Below are 17757 nucleotides of genomic sequence, written 5' to 3'. Positions count from 1 at the left end.
TTCTGAACGAATTTTCAGACAGTTAACCTCAGTTGGGTCCGGAGCATGATTGTGGTCATTTGTGACCTTAACAACGCGAAGCTTAGAGACATCAGTCGTGATCTTTGCTTTGCAGGTCTCTCTTCTTCGACATACCCAGTAGATGGTTTGCTCAGTCCTTCGGTTAGCAGTATATAAAAATCCCTCGCAAACCAGCATCTCTCCACCTCTTGCAGTCCCGATGACTTCCATGGCGACTGCGAAGATACACGCTTAGACAAAATATTTTATAGCATTCGGCAGATGTACGAGCATGCGCTTGGACCTAAAAGGATGTGGCTGACAAAGAGGTCTTCAAAACTTTATCTTGTAAGCCCTGAAAAGTTAGTTCCGAACTTTCCGAAAAAGATAAGCGAAATCGAAATAACAAAGGCACTTAAGTCAGCAGTGGGTCTAGACAGTCGCATCATCACCAGAATGAAACGCCAGGGAAAAGCGCTAAAGATGACAGGGACCGAACAGGAGGAAGAAAGGTGGTAAATATAATAGGCACCAAAGAAGTCTCCAAACTTCTGCTTGTAGGTCATAGAAACCGGGCAAAGGATTGTGAACTCTCCAAACAGGATACGACTAGAGAAGAAAAGCCTCCGACTTTTCTGAAACTCCAAAAGTACGCGGACAACAAGGTGGTGGTCGAACTTTTCTTGGAATGCTTCTGAACTTTACCATTTACGTATACATGTTCCACGTCCCCAAACCCCCGGTAAGCGGTAAGCCTTGAAAAGTTTGTTCTGAACTTAAGCGGTAAAGATGACAGGGACCGAACGATAAGGAAGAAAGGTGGTAAAGATAATAGGCATTAAAGAAGTCTCCAGACGTCTGCTTGACGTTTGGAGAAAAATAAAAAGAAACATCGAAGCCTTATCTTCTGCACAAACTTCTATGACTCGACCCCCCCCCCCCCCCTTTTCCCACGCACGCACACACACACACGCCGGTTTTTGACAAGTTGCCCTAGCGACGAATAGCCCTATGACGAACTGCCCTACGTAACGAATTGCCCTGCTACGAGTTGCCCTGTTACGAATTGCCTTTCGACGAACGGCCCGTAGCCCGTGAATTCCAATCCTCGACGGCCAATGGTAGTATGGAAGTCTGGTGAAAAACAGTTGATGATCGAATTGGACGTAATTTACGTAGGTTATCTAGACGCGGGAAAATACGATGGGGAGGTGATAGCAGGGATTCTTTGAGATAGACATTGTGATAAAAAATTCGATAGAGGAGAAAAAGGCGTGATACTCAGCAGCGAAGGGAAAGTGAATGAAGGTTAGCTGATTGGCGTAATCCTGATATGCTGGTATATGGTAAGTAGTTGTTATAAATAAAATGAAGGGCTCTGTTTTGGACGGATTCTAGATTATTTGCAAGGTGGGACTGCCATGGGGGTACCATATAAATGAGGCGTATTCTAACTTTGATCTTATAAGAGTAGTATACGCTAGTCGTTTTACGGAGGGTGTAGCAAGTTTGAGGTTATGGCGCAAATATCCGAGAGAATGGTTGGTATCAGAAATAACAGAAGTTATGTGAGCAGTCCACGATAGGTCAGAGGTGAGATGAACACCCAGGTATTTATATGCTGAGCATGATATTACTTGAGTGTTACTGAGGTAATTCAAAAACGGTGTGGAACGCGAGCTGCGGTAAAATGATAGGGATCTACATTTATTAAAGTTTAATGTCATATGCCATTTTTCACACCAATGGATTACAGACTCAAGGTCTTCATGGAGAGCATGATGATCATGGGATAAAAGAATGGGTCGGTAAATGACACAATCGTCAGCGAACAGGTGCACAAAAGATCCTATATTAAGGTGGAGATCATTACTATAGATGAGGAACAGAAGGGAGCCAAGTACGGTTCCCTGGGGGACACGTGACGTTACGGTAGAGGTGGGAAATTTTACGTTGTTAACGGAGGAATATTGCTTACGGCTAATTAGAAATTTAGAAATCCGCTTAAGGACAGAGGGATGAATATTAATATCGTTAAGCTTTGTTAAAAAAACGTTGGTGTGGTACTTTGTCGAATGCTCTGGAGAAATTAATGACCATAACAGCTGCGCCATCACAGGCAATGCCAATGCAATCGGCAAACGCTAGACTGTGCTCTCAAAGTCGTTCCCTGAGAGCGAGGAAAAGGCGTTCCCTAGTAGCTTGTACTACTGTAAACAGTCCCAAGAAAGCAGTTTTAATTTCGCCTGATTTCTCACTGAAATAGCGTGCGCACACTGCAAGCAGCTTTTCGGCAGCCACATCAGTGTTCTCGTCAACCATGAGCGAAAACATTTTTTCCTTTCATGCCAGAAACGAGTTCATCTTTGAGGCTAGGTGAAACCACTGAATTGAACAAGGCCGTGCACTTCGTGCGATGAAGTTGGAGATTCTCGAGGGCGTTGCCTGTGCCATTCATTTTAATGGCGACACCGAGGTGATCGACAGCTGTGGTTGAGCAGTGGCAGCATGTTGCCACAGCTAGCTGCAACTCAGTGCGCTTCAATTTGTCGGGCACACTTCGATTTGTTGTTTTTTTTTCATTTTTTTTAAAGAAAAGTTTTGCGCCTGAGACATTGATGTCGACTTCACTATCTCTTTATGCTGTGCTCCCTCTGCATGTATTGTCAGGGTTACGCGGCGGGGCTTTAGTGATTTACGGCAGAGCTTGCAGAACGGAAGCCTTGTGTTTCCTGACACCACACTATTCAGCCATGGGAATCCTTTCTACCACAAATCCAAATATTTCCTGCAACCGTCGTACGACTTTCTTAGTCTTCTAGCACACTTATGAGCATCACCACCGCTGTCAGAACCGCTTCCGCTGTTTTCTTTTCTGCGCTTGCTTTGACAGTTCATTAGGCAATCTCTCTAGCCTAGAAAATATTGAAAGAAATGTGAAAACAATAATAACACCGCGTATGAAATGACATACAATGTGCGTAAAAAAGCCCTACCATAGCGACAACAGTGTACATGCAGCCTGTGATGCGCTTCTAATTGCCACGTGCTCTGGGATGCATATGTTCGTACTCCATAAGGAACGTAACTCAGCTACGTACCAAACGTCAGTGATGCTCGCGTTGTGGCGTGGCTCGCACCAATGACAGCACAGCGCACACAACCATGCGTCGCGAATATCCGCCGAAGGAAGTCGGGGATTGGGAAACAACCATAGAGAAAAAAATTAGACGTTTACAATCCCCTGTAACGCCGAATTAGAGCGCAGCTCTTGAGGAGGAGGAGGACAAGGTACAGAGAGGAGGCTATGCCCCTCCCCCTCTCCGCTAAATTTGGCGAAAAAATTCTCCGCTAAATTTAGCGGAAAAAATTCCCGCTAGATTTATCGGAAACAATTCTACGCTGAATTTACCGGAAACATTTTCCCATTAAGTTTAGCGGGAAAAGTGTCCGCTAAATTTAGCGGAATTTTTCTGCTAAATTCAGCGGGGAATTTTCCCCGCTAAATTTAGCGCGGACATTGTTTCCGCTAAATTTAGTGGAGGAAACTTTTTCGCTAGATTTAGCGGGGAAAATTTTCTATAATGCACCGCGCGGTTACGCCGACAGCGACGCCGCTCAAGCCGGAAACGGGTGCCTAAGAGCTGCGCTCTCAAAAGTAACTGCGACTCCGACGGCGTCCAACAACAAAGACCAAGATGCGCCAGGCCGGCAGCTGCACCACAAGTGCCACAAGCAACAAGTCTCAATGTCGATGGCTGCTTCCTAGAGCGATCGAGTGCTGATGTGGACAAGAAAGTGGCACCACCTATGGGATGCGGATGGAAGGCTAACAGAACGGTGTAAATTTGATTAATGCAAGTGACAAGGTCATTTCTCTAGATTTTCCCCCAGTTTTTGCTAGATATTGTCTGGTGTAGCCATTCCGGTACACCAACACCAGTAGCCCCCCCATTTTACCAGATTTTTTAAATCTGGTGCCGAATTTAACCATCTGGCAACGCTGCTTGCGGTGACGTGTTGCTGACCAGTGGCCGTTTCGCCTACCCTTTCCATCGGATGCCGTAGTTTGGGGGATTCCCCTATAGTTGATCCGGGAGCGAACGCTGAAGTGACCTCCTATATAGGTCACTGCTTGCCAGCAAACAATGGTGTTTGACGCGTTCGCGAAGGCAGCTAAGCTGATGCTTTGTGATTTGCAGTTCCCTTGCATGTGACATTTCGCCACTTACTGGGGCTCCCTCTACGAAAACTTCGGATAACAGTTTTTCCCAGTTCGTATATTGTAGCGAGACGCGTCTTCTTCATCGTCGGCGTTGTCTCGCGTTTTGCGTGCATATTGCCGTGGGGGCTGCATTTGTTCGTCCTTCTCTTCCCCTTCATTGTAGGGTTTGAGATCGCAGACATGCACCGGCCTGCTGAATTTTCTCGAGTCCTTCTCAGTCAGCTGGTACACGAGTGGCGAAAATACTTTGTGCACTGGGTACCAGCCCAAACACTTTGGTGCCAGTATTGCAGAAAAGCCTTTAAAGTTGGCATCGCTCAGAACATGGTTTCGTCTGAGCACGAGATCGCCTACTTTGTAGCGGATATCTCGGCGAGAGCGGTCGTACTGAGCCTTTTGTTTAGCTTGCGCCACCCCGAGATAGCAACGGGCCTCCGAGAAAGCTTTCGTCATCCGGGTTTGTGGCGTGCGCGCATGTTTAGTCTGTTTCGACTGTGCGTCGCTCACCCCGGCAATTCTCTTCCGAGTGTGAGAAAGGCGGCGGTGAAGCCTGTCGAACGATTGACAGTGGAACGGAGAGCGAACCCAATCTCGGAAATGTATGCGTCCCAGTCGCGGTGCTTTTCGGCAAATTCTGCCAACATGGATTTGATGTTTCAGTTACATCGCTCCGTGACGTTCACCTGTGCGTGGTGTGCTGTTTCTGTGCTTGATGCCCAGCGCTTTGCAAGCGTCGGCAAATACCTTCCCGACGAAGTAGCTTGCTCTATCTGTTAGAAGAGCTTCAGCGAATTTCAGTGATTGCTCGGGCCGTCAGCTTTCGTATAGTGGAAAAAGTTCTACCCGTTTGCTGAAGTGGTCAGTGACAACCAACAGTTACTGGTGTCCTTCGGGCTCCTTGGTAAAGGGCCGACCACGTCGCAAGCCGCCAAAGACCATGGTTCTTGGCTGCAGAGCGGCTGCATTAGGCCCGGAGGTTTGCCGCCTCTTGGTTTGAAGCTTTGGCAAGTTTGGCATGTGCGGGTGTAGCGGAATACGTCCGTTTTCATGCCCGGCCAGGTTGCGATGTGGCATAACTTTGTGTAAGTCTTAGAGCCGCTCGCATGTCAGCCCAAGTGCGAGTCGTCATAGTAACGCATTACTGCGCACCTCAGATTTTTGGCACTACCACCTTGAACACGTACATTATCTTTGTCCTTCTCAGATGGGATTTACTTTCGCAGGAGCCCGCCGGCGTTCAGCAGAAATTGATCTAGCGTGTCAGTATCAGTACCAGATACATCTCGACTCTCGGCATTTACTGCAATACCAGCAGTCGTATAAGCCCAGTGGACGCACCGCCCGACTCCACGGAGTCCGACACACTCGAGAGTCCGTCGATCACCTTTCGACAAAACGGATCATTCTGCTGAGCTTTCTGTAGCTCTTCTTTGCTGAACACGATCCCCACCGCGCTCACTGCGTCTATGGAGTTCACGTTTTCGTCCGAGCAGGTCAGTGCACTCTTAGAAAAAAGGGTACGTATAGTCCTCCCTTACGGGAGGAACGGTCTTGTAACCTATGTTCCTTTAGAAAGGGAGAAACCTTCGTCCCTGAAGCAGGGGAGCAAAGTTCCTCCGTCGCTTGCATCTCAATATGGCGGCCCCGAATCGAGCAAATCGAGCCCAATAAGGCTTAACGAGGACGCTACGTCTCTTGTACGGGACGAGAGCAGCAGCAAATGAAAGCGCAACACGAGCTTTCCGCAAACTGTGTTTATTTCCGAAGCCAGATTCCCCCCACAGGTACAGAAACCTGCGTTTCCAAAGCAGTTACTCAGTCTTCTCGTCGACAGCACTGCGATGTTAAACGGAGACAACCGATACCCAGTTACTTCGCGCACTTTGTGTCTTACCTTTGGTGCTCCTCGAGTCACAATTCCTTCGTCAACCGCACATCACGGAGAAGGGCAAACTCACTCCGCGAAACCAAAAGCCGCTCTCGGAAGAACGAACTCGAAGCCGCTGTTCATCGCGTAGCGTGAAAGAAGGTTAAATCGCTAGCCACCAGATGGCGGGGTCAAGCAGAGTAATTGCAAGTAGCTAGGCTAGGTGGCGCTAGGTGCCGCCCAATTCATGTTCTACAAAAAATTATTTGCTTCTCTTAGGCCACTACTGCGCTTGAGGACCCTCTACTATACACACATGACACCCATACACTTATTACTAGCATAAGGTGAACATACATTAAGCACATGCACCGCACACACAAATATCAATACAACGGAACACCACACTAACCCGAACACTACACCCGTGCTCTGCGTTTCCGTCTTTTATACTGGTCGTTTTGAACGTGCGGAACTTTTCGGTGACTCCCTAAGCAATAAAAAATATTCCCAGCATGTTGATTTTTTTCCCTGCAATGTCATACCTCTGAAAGTATTTTGAATGGCTCAGGGGTTGAATCTCTTATTAAAAAGTAAACGCTCAATCATGCCGTAATTATTTGAAAGCCAATAAATCAAGCCGCTCCAATGCGGTTCGAAGCCATGAGTTTGTTTCCCCACACGGCACGTCGTAGCTTATATTTCTATTTGTTTTTCTATTTGTGCTGTTCGCGCAAAGCTGCAATTGCCGTTTGAATTATTCTCTGTAGAGCGGATATTCAGTCAGCTGGAAGTGATGCTTCACGGACTGAGAAATTGCTTTTCGATCAACTTGAATGCAGTCAAAGCCGCGACTTGCGGCAGGTTTAAGTGTACGGAACTACGCCGTGGTGAGCCCGAAAACTTCTAGCGCTCATCCCAGCACGCCACGGAGGGCAGTTTCTCCAGCAACCGTAGGATAATTAAACAGCAAAATAAAGGGTAGCTTTTTTTTTCGATTTTACCTACTATTGTTTTTAATGCCGAAATTCCATACTGTAAATATACGTACTTTACGTCACGATTTCGTACTGTTCAGTCCTTGCCCCAGAGCGCAATCGCTGTCGGGGACGAGACCATTCCGACAGTCACATTGGCCACTGTACGATAGGAGCTTCTACTGTTCAGACCAGCGTTCCAACATGACTATCCGCACGTTGATCGATTGCACGTAATCCCTCAAGTGGTATTAAACTTTTTAATGTAAAGCGGAATGTCAACCTGCGACACCCCGCCCCCTCCGATCACGGCCCGACCAGCAGCATCAATGCCCAACAGTTTACGATCTCATCTTCTTGTTACACCACTGATACGCGAACACATGGTCACATCAACGATAATTCCAGTCTTTTGTTCACAACCTAACACTGTCATCACGATGTTGCAGCTATGTTGCTGACACGCACAAACACAAAATCACGTTGAACGCCGGTTGCACTCGGCATCGGAGAACAGAACCGAACTCAGGGGGGAAGGCACCCAGGCAGCCGGCAGCAAAACCTGCCAGTCTTGGACGCAGTTCCTGCGGTTTCCATAACGTCGAAAACGTCGACACAGTTCCGCGTGCTTTCGCTACTGTAGTCTGTAGTGCTGTAGCCAGCAGTGGCTGTAGTTCCGTGCCGCGCGAGTCCCGCAATCCCAAGGAGGTTAGAAGTACTAGGAGGGGGCACGTTGCAATTAGGGATGCCGCGAACTTTTTTCGAATCGAAGTTTCGATGATCGAATCAAGCGGTTCGAAAGGTTCGAAAGATTTCAATTTTTCGAATTGTCTATATCGTAAAATTCGACGGAGGTCGAATTTTCGAACTTGTTAAGCTAAGAAGTTCGACGCTTTTCGAACCGTCGAACTTATTACGCTAAAAAATTCGATCTTTTTCGAACTTTCGAACTTATTGCGCTGCAAGGTTCGATGCTTGTCGAACTTTCGAACTTGACTGACCAAGAAATTCGATTAATTTCGAACTTTCGAACTTATTTATCAAGAAAATTCGAAAAGTTTCGAACTTTCGAATTCTGAAAAGTCAGAAGTTCGACGAACTTCGAACTTTTAGGGTAAAAGTTCGACGTTCGTCGAACTTCGAAAGACCGGCGGACGGTTTCATTTGATTTCAAGTAGTGGGGTACATTCGTAATTTTTTTTTCTCGAACTTTTACACGCGGTGCTGCGTTTCTTACGAAAGACAATGTCATTTATTTCAATGTTCTGGCATGCTTAGGTTCAAAGAAATAAATCCCCGAAGGGGCGAGGACGGACGACGGGTTTTTGACGATTATCGTTTGTACCAGATTTGAAGCACGCTGCAGCCGGAGCTATTTGTGGCAGATATGTTATACTTTTTTAAGAATGATCTATGTATAGCCTAGGTAAGTGCCGTCTTAAGATGTGATTATTGTTATTCAACGTGAGTTTCGAAGAAATGTCCAAACATGTATCTGCATGCAATTGTGACCTAAACTTGATATTTATTTTCGTCTAAGTTGTTTGAGGTATCGCATTTAAATTAACACCACAGACAGTACATATCATTGCCATCTGCAGAATACAAAATAATATATTTATTGTTTTTTTCACGTTAAGAAATAAATTAACTCATTGCAGAAGATTTCTAGTAGTGTTCAAGTTCAGCACGTCATTAAAAGAAAACGTTTTTTTTTTTTTTTTTTTTTTTCGCTTTACGTTCCTGGGACGTGTTTCTTTTAGCCTGTACACATTTTAATAAAAGAAACTTGTTTCGAAGTTCTGAACCTCTGAATATGCAAGAATAGAACACTTCCAACGAATTCTTGATAATTTTTTTTTCTCCTGCTTTTTATTCCTGCATTTATTCTTTTTTTTTTTTTCTTTTGTTACTATCGGCACAGGTGTTTAGGTCGAAAAGACATAGCTTTGAACTTCCGAACCACTAAGCATGTGACGAGCAGTGCCTTCTGACAACGAGTTTCTAATAGTGACCATCTACGCAACCTTTTATGCAGTGAAGAGCGACAGTAGCTATACATATGCATAAATAATTTCAGATTAAAATAAGCTCGACCACGCCCTCTTTCCCCGTATTGTTTTCTTTAACAGTCCGAAATACCTGCAAGGGGGAAAAAGAAGCTGAAGCCCCCCCCCCCCCCCCCCCCCGCTACCCTCTTTCCCCCCGTTTTTCCTCTTCCGACGCCACTTGTATGGTAGAACGCTCCTCGACCTCGAGTTGTGTCGGCTTTTGTGCTTTTTGCGAGGCGATTCCTCCGTCCCAGAAAATAAACCTCCAGGACAATTATAAACTTCACCGGATCGGATTACTACCAGCGTGCAAGGGGTGGCGAGGTAGTTTACCAGGTCACTTCAAGGTTTTTCTGAGCCTCAACATCCTGCTCGCCCCTGGCCGTTTCGAACTGGATGAGTCTCGTAAAACAGTGCGTTCGTGCAATCACTACTGCGTGATGCAGGTTAAAGACCTCCCCCCCCCCCCCCCCCCCCCCGCCCCCGGGGCAGGCGGTCACAATTCTGCACTGGCAAATATTCTAGCACGTCCGGGACACTCGTGTCTCATTTAATTGCCTGACCAACTTCGCAGAATCTAGATGTCACACCCTAACTTTTCTAAACTTGATTTTGTGAAAACCAGTGAGTCGTGAAAACGTTATTTGAAACTGCAACTGTAGAAAAACTTGAAAATCGGACTTCAAACTTTGAAAACTTGGATTAAAAAAAAAATTCAAAATCTTCGAAGTTTTTTTGTTTTTTTTTTTAATTTAGCGTTAAAAGAGAATCGAAACTTTCGAACTTTTCGAACTTTATGCCAAAAGAAATTCGAAATCTTCGAATTGTTCGAACTTTATGTCTATAAAAATTCGAAGCGTTCGAAGTTTTCGAATTTTTTTTACAAAGAATTTCGAAATCTTCGAATTTATCGAACCTGAAGTAAAAAAATATTCGAAATATTCGAATTCGAAATTTTAGAAACCGTGAAAGCTTCGAAATTTTCGAATTCGAAACTCCGCTGTGGACAAAAGTTGCGAATTTTTCGAAATCGAACCTCGGTCGGTACGAAAATATCGAAATTTTTCGAAATCGAACCTCAGTTCGCTTCGCAAATATCGAAACCTTTCGAAATCGAACCTAGGGTGGTTCGCGACATCCCTAGTTGCAATATTGGTGAAGCCTAGTCATAAAAAGTTTAAACGATTTTGTGCCCAGCGTGACCGCAGATCTCTCTGGCGATTGGTGCGCGTGACATGTCACGTGTGAGATGGATGGTTGATTGTAGAAGGACTCCTTGCAGGCTTGCGCGCGCTCCGTCCGGTAGGTTTTATCAGAGCGAAGGCTAGACTGTGGTGTATTCTAGTAGCCGATAGCAAGACGAAGCCTAGCTACGGTCACATGATGTGGTCGCGTTGGCGGCGTTGGCATGGTAAGTGAGGAGAGTAAGGAGGAAAATGAGAAAGAGGCGAGGCGTCAAGGGAGTATGGTTTGTGGAGGCTACGCGGCCGACGTCATGCCCTCTCCTACCCTTCTATTCTCCATGCGCAATCCGGAGACGGCCATCCCCCAGTGTACGTGGCGCTGCTGGCACTGCTCCGGAACTTCGCTGTTTCTAGCGGCTTCGGTTGCTCGTTTGATAAAATTAGTGATAAAAATGTCAATGCAACCGAAATGTTCTGGACGTTTAAACTGGAAGACGGAATTACAGGAGGCCTTCGCTGCTGCTGAAGCTCAATCAACTCAACAGCTATTTATTAAACAACGTGCGCGACCTGCTCGAAAAACGAAACCGAAAGACGATGAGTCGGGAGGGCGAAAGCTTTCTCCCGTCTGCCTGGAGAAGGAGAAAAACATTTCGTTCCTCCCCTTTTCTCGTGTCCGCTTGGGGGCGCGTCGGTAGAAGGGAGGAAGGCGCGTCGTTGCTACTTTCTTCCTCCATTTTTTCTTAGAGTGTGGTGCTGCCTTCATTTTGGACTGATTTTTGGCTTCGCATGGCTTAGAGTTTGCAGTTGACTCGGCCTGGGTCCTCAAGGAAAGATTTGCGCAGTCTACGGGGGCTCGCGACAGTGCGTTGGCCACCACGTTTGTGCTGCCTTTTCTGTACCGCACGACATAGTCGTATTTCTGCAGTAGCAAGGCCCATCTCGCTAACCGTCCCGCGGGTTCGCGAAGTCTGGACAGCCATATTTGGCTCTGGTGATCTGTTTCGATCGTCCACGTGGTTCCGTCGATACAAATGTCGAAGTGCTTCCGGGCAATGACTATGGCCAAACACTCTTGTTCACATGTGCTGTAGTTCACCTCAGCTGGTGTCAGCGAGTGGCTAGCAAAAGCTACCAGACCAACCACCCCCTCGTGCTCTTGGAGCAGGACCGCTCCTAAGCCCAGTTTGCTCGCGTCCGTTTGGATCATGAAAGGCTTGTTCAAGTCGAGCAGCTTTAGTTCAGCTGTGTCCGCGAGCGTTTTAGAGGTGCAGCGGAATGCCGCCTCCTGGTTGAATCCCCAACTTCATCTCACGGACTTTCTCAGTAGCCGCGTTAGTGGCGCTTGGAGTGACGCGCAGTTTGGGATGGGTTGGAGTAAAAGTTCATCACTAGGGAGTTTTCGGACCGCGTTTCCTTCTCCGCTAAGCCCTTCGCAACGAAGAAGCCGCTCCTGCGCCTGCGCGCCGCTTGCCTTGACTGAAGAAACCCGTATCTCGTGGCGGGTTGTGGAGAAGGTTGCGGGACAGCGGAAACGATCTACGAAAACTCCCTATTCCCAGATAGCGACGGAGTGAGTTCACGTCCGTCGGCGCAGGGAACTCCCGGATAGCCTTTTAGCTCCTCGGGGTTTTGCGCGACGCGCCCGCAGTCGAGCGTCAACCCAAGCAAGTTTATGCGGGTTTCGACTATTTGCGTCTTTTCTAAATTTAGAGTGATACCCGAGGCCTTTAGCTTGTCGAATTCATCCTTCAGATCTCGTAGATGATCTGCGAAAGTGTCAGAGTAGACGACAATGTCGTCGAGATAGGCCATTGCATGTTTCCATTTGGCTTCTCCCAGTACTCGGTCAATCAAGCGCTGGAACGTTATTGGCGCTCCGCACAGACCAAAGGGCATTCTTGTGAAGTCGAAAAGCCCGCGGTGACACACAAAGGCTGTTTTTGCCTCGTCACCCGCCTCCATTTGAACTTGAAGGTAGCCTCGGCTGGCGTCCAGGGTTGTGAAATACCGTGCGCTGTCGAGGTTGGAAAGGATCGAGTCAATGCTCGGTAACGGATATGCGCCTTTCCGCGTTGTCATTTAGACGGCGATAGTCTACGCGGAGACGGTGAATTGCCGTCCTTTTTTGGGACCAACACAACGGGAAATCCCCAGGAATTGTATGACCGCCGGATAACTCCGGTGTCGATTATTTCGTCCAAGGCGACGTCGATGGCTTTTCGTTTAACCAGACTGACGGGTCGTGCGTTTTGCCTCCGAGGAAGCGCATCGCCCGTGTCGATCCGGTTTCGCACTTCGTTTCCGCACCCGGGAAGCTCCGTGAATATGGCGTCATAGCGTCGCAACAATGTCGACAAACGGGCTTTTTCTTGTCCTAATCCGCAGCATGATCGACTCAGTCAGCAAGTGGTGGGTCACCCTTGACGCTACGGCGCTTGTTTGCAACCGCGTCGGGGTACGTGTCGAGGGGTTGATACTCGGTTTTTGTGATTCTATTGCCTCGTCTTGGCAGCTGCTGCCAGGCCCCATTAAAGAGTGCTTTACCTGGCGTTGGGGTTCGCAGAAGGGTTTCAGAGGTACGAATGTGCCCTCTCGGTAGCCGCCGCTACTCACGTCGATCACGATCTCTGTTTTTGCGAGAACATATCTGCCTAGGATGATCGGAACGGAAAGACTGGGGAGATGAACGAAGCCTTGCCGTCTTACTCGATGCTCCCATCTCGCAACCAACCGCTCAGTACCGCTTGAAGGGCGGTACCACACGCGAGTCGAAAGGCCGTGTTGCCCTCCCTCAGATGCACTGAGTTTTGCTGGAGGAGGGTCAACACTTTGTCGCCGAAAAGCAAGGCGCTGGCTCCTGTGTCCAGCAGTGCCTTGAACGTTCGACCGACAATCGTCAGGGCTAAGAATGGCGCTAGCGTGCCGGTCGGAAAGGCTATTCTGTAGGCTGTAGGCAAAGGAGTCTCTTGCTCCGTGCCGTTTCGAGCCGCCGGGTTGATTATCGGCGGCTTTGCTCGTTTCCCGACTGTTGGGAGCCGGGGTTCTGCCGTTCTGGGCATTGTCGAACTAGGTGGTTGGCGCTGTTACAGCGAAAGCAACGTTGTTGCGGGACCTTTCTTGAGTCCAATCGCGCGTTTTGATACTCGCCGCGCCTTTCGTCCTGTGTTTTTGGACGCTTTGACCGCGTTTCCTCCCGTGGCGTCGGTAACTCTCTGTTCCGATCTCACCTGTTGAACTGCGGCGCAGTCTGTGCTACCCGGCGTTCATAGGAGTACGGGTCGAGCGCACGATCTGAGATGTCGCACGTAGTTTCGGCCATAACTCGGCATTCTCACTCATAAGTGCGATCACTCACGATCACTCACGCTCACCGTCAGATTTGAGGTAATCGTGAGTGAGGCTGCGAGTCTCGAGATATTGTGAGTGTGAGTGTGATCGTGAGTATGATCGTGATTTCTGAGAACTCATGAGTGTGAGTGTGAGCCCAGCGAACCCATGAGCGTGAGTTTGATCGTGAGTGTGATCGTGAGTTTTGAGAACTCTTGTGTGTGAGTTTGAGTCCTGAGAGAACTCATGAGTTTGTGTGTGAGTTCTGAAAACTGATGAGCGTGAGTGTGAGCATGAGTTCTGAGGACTCATGAGTGTGAGTGTGAGGGAGAACTCTAAGTGAAGTACTCATGAGCGTGAGTTTTGAATTATCTTGAGTTTTATCGTAAATTTTGAGACTCATGAGCATATGAGCATATGAGTCCGGTGATTGCTTTAGTCTGCGTGGTGACGCAAGTCTGAGGACCATGGCCATGATGAGTCGCTGTGAGCGCTGGTATTATCTTGGCTGGGTTGGCCACGTGAGCTCCCGGGCCATCTTAGTGGGAAGAGGAGACTCTCGCTTCGCAACTACACCGCAGGGATCAGGGTTGGTTTGGGTGTCGCTCGCTTGCTCCTCCGCCTCGTCGACACGCTGGGTTCTGTGGAGGACGGAGGAGGGGGGGGGGGGTGTTCTTGCAGACTCCTCCTTGCCAGCGCCCACCGCTATGTGTCAACTAGCTGTGGAGGGCAGAGGGCGTATGAGGGAAGGGGGGGGGAGTTCGGTTGCGTCTCGCCTCGGCGTTCGCTCATCGCTTCACGGCAGACGGCGAGACAACAACGGACCGATGGCGCTTCGGGGTGGCGCAATAACGTCGGAGTTGTGGAAGCGCTCCAAACGGTTAGTGCCCTTCTTCCTGTGGCATTGAAAGGCTCGTGTGGATTTCGGGTCCTGTTGCCAAGTTTGTGCCGGTGGGCATAGCATTTTATGACTGCGTAAACTATAACGTTCGCACAGCTGCGATAAAATTAAGTGACTCACATGATACTCATCAGCACTCAGTCGCACAAACAATTTTATCTTTCCGCGCACCTTGCTGTACCTTTTGGAAATGAGTCATCACTTAGGAAGTGAAACAAAGGCGGTGTCATGATCGATCGAAGCTTCGAGAGAGATATTTCACATTGCGCGATATCATGCTTTTAAGTATCGTTCGCGATAAGATGGCACAAAAAAAAAATGAAGTTCCCCTTCCTAACTTTGTGACGGCTTCTTGTAGAGCACCGGTCAGTCGCCCATAACACTACTTTAATTTTGAGCACTAATTACTGCCCTTAATTTGTGCTAGTTCGCCATCATACACAGCTAAACATTGAGAAAAATATACAGCGCAAAAACAGGGAAAAGAACGAGAGGGTAGACGAACACGGCGCTGTTTTCTCCTTGTTCTTGTTCATGTCTTTCCATTGTTTTGTTTTTTAATTTTTGACCATGAAATACCAACTAGCCCAAACTTCAACGTTATACACTGCTGCTTAACGTAATAATACTGAAACGTTAGTGAAGGTGCGCTTCACCCTAAAGAAGAAATATGCGTTACGCATTTGAATACTATGCGGAGAACCAACCGTGTGAATATCAGGTTAAAGCAATTCTTTGGATATACAGCAATACAATGACGTTTCAAATTAAGAACAAAAAAAAAGAAAAAAGGAAGTAGGGTACAAATGTCGTGCTCTGAACTCCTTAGAGTGTTCGCCCGCTGAAAATGTTGTGGTACTAATTGATCACGTCAATATTTCCGCCTTTCGGTTCATTCGCCTAAAACGTGTTTTACTGGATAAACAATTATGTCAGCCTAGTCCGTCAACTGCGTGGTGTACGTTAAAGACCCCAGGCTAGCGGTTGTACTGCACTAGCTAAATTTCTCACCTACAGCTGGCCTGAGAGACTCATTGCCCGTTGAGGCAGACCAAGTTCTAGGCTGTATAAACATACACAAAACCCAATCCTTCGCAATGAGCGCGTGCTTGCTGGATACGAGCTAATACTATTTAGAAGTAAAATGCGAAGATGCACCGATGTCGTGTTCGTGATAACAGTGTCGCAATGTGTACGTCATGTGAAACCGCCCTACATAATAATACCGCCCCCCCCCCCAAAAAAAAAATATTAGGTCGATTTATTTGTCTAATATGCTGCACAAACTTCCGTAAAAATACGTTTTGGTGGCACAATAAAAAGGGGGGTGATATATGTATACTTTGTTTCCCCTTAAGTACGAGCGTGGCCGACGCTATGAGCCGAAAGGCGAATCTAACGCCAAGAAAAGGCGTACCGTCATGGCGCGCTCTCCGCAGTTGATAGGACCAGCAGCGTTCGCCGTCTTTCAGTGCATGCTGCTCCGCCGGCTCGTCCTATCAAGAGCGGAGAACGCTGTAACGTTGCGCTTTTTGCGCTCTTTGACTGGACCTTCGGGTCATAACAATGGCCACGCTCGGACCTAAGCTGAAACCAAGTATAGTGATCATTTTTTTGTGTACATATATGAGCAAGGTATGCACAGCGAGGCGATGCTCTAATCGCTGCAACGTTGTGTGTGTAACCTGCCGGAAGGCGCGTTTGTTTTACCGCCGCCCTTGTCAGCACGCGAAAGTTCGACACACCCGCTTTCGTCAGCTTGCCAGTTAAAGTTTCTTTCGTAATTAATCTAGGTTAACGAAATTTGATAGAAATGTGAGGAGCATACATTTAAATATAATAATTTTCTTTCAAATAGGATAAGCGGTTCAGAAGTTCACTGTTAAGGGGTAGTTTCTCCTAACCCGCCGCACGACTCACGCGAAGACAATCCAACGGCTTGGGAGAAACAAAAGACCGTGAGGAGCTGTGAGTGTGAAGACCGTGATGACCTGTGAGTGTGGGAGCTGTGAGCGTGAGGACCATGATAAGCTGTGAGTGTGAGGACCGTGATGACCTGTGAGCGTGAGGACCGTGAGGACTTGTGAGTGTGAGAACCGTTATGATCTGTGAGTGTGAGGACCGTGAAGAGCTGTGAGTGGGGGGACCGTGATGACCTGTGAGTGGGAGGACCGTGAGGACCTGTGAGTATGAGGACCGTGATGACCTGCGAGTCTGAGCACCGTGAGGACCTGTGAGTGTGAGGACTTGTGAGTGTGAGGACCGTGATGCCCTGTGAGTGTGAGGACCGTGATGACCTGTGAGGGGGGGGGACCGTGATGACATGTGAGTGGGAGGACCGTGAGGACCTGTGAGTATGAGGACCGTGATGACCTGCGAGTGTGAGCACCGTGAGGACCTGTGAGTGTGAGGACCGTGAGGAGCCGTGAGCGCGTGGACCGTGAGAACCTGTGAGTGTGAGGACCGTGAGGAGCTGTGAGTGGGGGGACCGTGATGACCTGTGAGTGTGAGGACCGTGAGGACCTGTGAGTACGAGGACCGTGATGACCTGCGAGTGTGAGCACCGTGAGGACCTGTGAGTGTGAAAACCGTGAGGAGCTGTGAGCGCGAGGACCGTGAGGACCTGTGAGTGTGAGGACCGTGAAGCCCTGTGAGTGTGAGGACCGTGATGACCTGTGAGGGGGAGGACCGTGATGACCTGTGAGTGGGAGGACCGTGAGGATCTGTGAGTATGAGGACCGTGATGACCTGCGAGTGTGAGCATCGTGAGGACCTGTGAGTGTGAGGACCGTAAGGAGCTGTGAGCGCGAGGACCGTGATGCCTTGTGAGTATGAGGACCGTGATAACCTGTGAGTGCGGGGACCGTGAGGACCTGTGAGTGGGAGGACCGTGAGGACCTGTGAGTATGAGGACCGTGATGACCTGCGTGTGAGCACCGTGAGAACCTGTGAGTGTGAGGACCGTGAGGAGCTGTGAGCGCGAGGACCGTGAGGACCTGTGAGTGTGAGGACCGCGAGGAGCTGTGAGTGTGAGGACCGTGATGCCCTGTGAGTGTGAGGACCGTGATGACCTGTGAGGGGGGACCGTGATGACCTGTGAGTGGGAGGACCGTGAGGACCTGTGAGTATGAGGACCGTGATGACCTGCGAGTATGAGCACCATGAGGACCTGTGAGTGTGAGGACCGTGAGGAGCTGTGAGCGCGAGGACCGTGAGGACCTG

This window comes from Ixodes scapularis, unplaced genomic scaffold (assembly GCF_016920785.2).
Source record: "Ixodes scapularis isolate PalLabHiFi unplaced genomic scaffold, ASM1692078v2 PGA_scaffold2__306_contigs__length_199485367, whole genome shotgun sequence".
In the NCBI taxonomy this organism is placed as follows: domain Eukaryota; kingdom Metazoa; phylum Arthropoda; class Arachnida; order Ixodida; family Ixodidae; genus Ixodes; species Ixodes scapularis.
Note: the sequence above shows the minus strand (reverse complement) of the source record.